Source organism: Delphinus delphis, chromosome 15 (assembly GCF_949987515.2).
Source record: "Delphinus delphis chromosome 15, mDelDel1.2, whole genome shotgun sequence".
NCBI lineage: Eukaryota > Metazoa > Chordata > Mammalia > Artiodactyla > Delphinidae > Delphinus > Delphinus delphis.
Window position 1 is genome coordinate 44,264,922 of NC_082697.1, and position 3,396 is coordinate 44,268,317.

The 3,396-nt window shown below is 42.4% G+C and overlaps 1 pseudogene; it reads right to left on the reverse strand.

Moving 5' to 3' along the window:
* Window positions 1–289: 289 nt before the first annotated feature.
* On the reverse strand, window positions 290–389 carry LOC132439074 (U6 spliceosomal RNA; annotated as a pseudogene).
* Window positions 390–3,396: the final 3,007 nt, after the last annotated feature.

Sequence of the window (3,396 nt, forward strand, 5' to 3'; positions counted from 1 at the left end):
CTTTCTCTCTTTTCTTTTCTTTTTGATATTTGAGGTATACGTGTGTTTGCCTTCCAGTAATTTGGAGGAATTATAGTACATTTTTAGTTGACATTATTATTCATATGTCACACCTATGAATAATAAGTCCACTTATGTCTTAATTTAAGAAGTATAGATAGCATCTATAGACTCCATCTTCCTATTTTTGCCACCTATAATATTGTTTTATTGTGTGTGTGTTTATGTTTGTTTGTATGTGTGTGTGGTTCTTTTTACTATAGCAGTATACTTAAAAACTGTTTTTCTTTTAAATAAGGAATGCTTTATGAATTTGTGTGTCATCCTTGTGCAGGGACCATGCTATTCTCTGTATTGTTCCAGTTTTATTCTATATGCTGCCAAAGCACACTTACAACTTTGTTAAATTTAGAGAGTGCAAGGAAAGATCCTTTCTTATCTTCTTTGGTGATGCAAGGAGAGCATTCCCTGGTCCACAGCGATGATCAGTCTTCACCTCCCCTAACACTGACGTCTGACTGGCCCCAGCTTGGTCTCGGTTGTGAAGTATCAACACACAGCTTCCCTCCAGAGAGAGAACAACTTGATAAAATGGTAAAATACCTCCATCTGCCAAGTAAATTGCACTTGTTAATCTTATACTTTTTTTTATCAGCTTAATCTATTCTTTGGGATCCATGGTAAGTAAATGGTTTTTATTGCCATAAGATAAATGGGGGGGGGGGGGAATTAGAGTCTCTTGCATTGAAACTAATGAAGTCCTTAGAGAAACGGGTGATTCATGGTTTTGCGCCGACTGAGAAAATGCTATTATGGCCAGACGCATTTCACTGGTTTCGGCTAAGAAATGCCACTGTGCTGTTTTCAAGGTTTATTACGAGGTCCTGGATAGAGAATGTATCTTAAAACAACCCAGCAGTGAATACTTCCTTATATAGTCGTCTAACATTTATAGACTTTTTTTCCCTCTTAAAAGTTTAAATGTAATTCAGTGTAACTTCTCACAGTCAAAATCACCACTTCCCCCAATTTTCTCATTACTCCATCCCCAGCCCGCAGCTCACAGTTAATTGGTAGAATTCCCCCCTCTTTTGGCTGCTGTATCCATTTCTCTTGGTCCTCTGTGGCTGAAAATGGAGGCCCCCACGTGGGTGCTTGGAGAGACCAAGGAGCTGCTACTCCCTAATGGAGGCAGCAAACAAATCAAGCCCAAAAGTAACAGGGGAATCTCTGTTCAGCTGGTGCCCTGAGGTTAGGGGCCCTGCTGCTACCACCTTCATAAAGACCCCTGCATCCCTGAATTCCTGAATGGAAAAGAGAGGGAAATATTTGCAAATGAAGCAACTAACAAAAGATTAATATCCAAAATTTACAAGCAGCACATGCAGCTCAATATTAAAAAAAAAAACAACCCAATCCAAAAATGGACAGAAGACCTAAATAGACATTTCTCCAGAGAAGATATACAGATTGCCAACAAACACATGAAAGGATGCTCAACATCACTAATCATTAGAGAAATGCAAATCAACACTACAGTGAGGTATCACCTCACACCGGTCAGGATGGCCATCATCAAAAAATCTACAAACAATAAATGCTGGAGAGGGTGTGGAGAAAATGGAACCCTCTTGCACTGTCAGTGAGAATGTAAATTGATACAGCCACTATGGAGAACAGTATGGAGATTCCTCAAAAAACTAAAAATAGAACTACTGTATGACCCAGCAATCCCACTACTGGGCGTATACCTTGAGAAAACCATAATTCAAAAAGAGTCATGTACCACAATGTCCATTGCAGCTCTATTTACAATAGCCAGGACATGGAAGCAACCTAAGCGTCCATAGACAGATGAATGGATAAAGAAGATGTGGCACATATATGCAATGGAATATTACTCAGCTGTATAAAGAAACGAAATTGAGTTATTTGTAGTGACTTGGATGGACCCAGAGTCTGTCATACAGAGTGAAATAAGTCAGAAAGAGAAAAATAAATACCGTATGCTAACACATACATATGGAATCTAAAAAAAAAAAAAAAGGTTCGGATGAACCTAGGGGCAGGACAGGAATAAAGATGCAGACGTAGAGAATGGACTTGAGGACGTGGGGAGGGGGAAGGGTAAGCTGGGACGAAATGAAAGAGTTGCAGGGACTTATAAATACTACCAAATGTCAAATAGATAACTAGTGGGAAGCAGCCGCAGAGTACAGGGAGATCAGCTCGGTGCTTTGTGACCACCTAGAGGGGTGGGATAGGGAGGGTGGGAGGGAGACACAAGAGGGAGGGGATGTGGAGATGTATGTATGCATATGACTGATTCACTTTGTTATAAAGCAGAAACTAACACACCGCTGTAAAGGAATTATACTCCAATAAAGACGTTAAGAAAAGCTTTGCTTCTCTCAGGAGTTCTGGGCTCCATGTCTATGTTGCACTGGTCGTCAAGGCAACAACTTCGGGGAATGCAGGGGCTGCTCTGAGGGTGGGGGAAGCTCTCTCAAGGTGCTGAGATGAAGAGCTGGTGCAGATGGATCTTTACTGACAGATTCCATTTCATTCCAACCTGCCCCAGTTTCTATGAGCAGCCACGCCTCAGACCCCCGGTGTGACCTGGAGGCTGGGCGGCTGGTGGTGGCATGGAGCACCCCCTTAGGAAGAGAAGAGATGGAGGGCAGTCTTCTTATCTAGATTCTCTGGCTGTGCCAGTTGGGTGGCCCTGACTATGAGTGGGACCATTCCAAAAAAGCATCCGTAGGGAAAGCTAGAGTTGTGTTAGTAACAGCTGATGAAAAAAATCTGCTCTCTCCACTAATTTTTGTAGATTCTAGAATATTTACTATCTTTCTTTGAAAGAAATACAGTAAAATCAAGGTTTTTGTTCTGTTTCTTCTTACCAGTGGTCAAGGTCTTTAACAAGCACACCTGAGTGCACGTCCTTCCCCCACCTCTCCTGCAGCAGGCGTTGCTGGTGTCTTGCTCGTATCCTCTCAGTACTCATTTCTACACCCAAAGACTCTCTGCACTTGTTCTGACTGTGGCATATGCTCACTTTGCCTATCTGAGAGGCCAGAAGTGCCGGAGAATCAACACGCCACCTAACAACAGCCTTTACCTATGATGCATGGGTTTTGGTGGATACCTCAACTTCCTAGGCTCTCAGGTGGACTGACTCTGAGGCATGTCCTCCAGGGGTTCCAAATAGGATGAAACTCCACTTGCCTTCAGCACTAACTTATTGATGAAGAATTCTTCATGGGCAACTCACATTTCTAAGATATCCCAGCTGGGAAGCAGTGACTTATCCAAGGCAGAAAGACCTTTCAGGAGGCTAGGAGTAGACATAGGTAGACTTATCAACTCGATCTGAGGAAGAAGTTGGCTGCCACA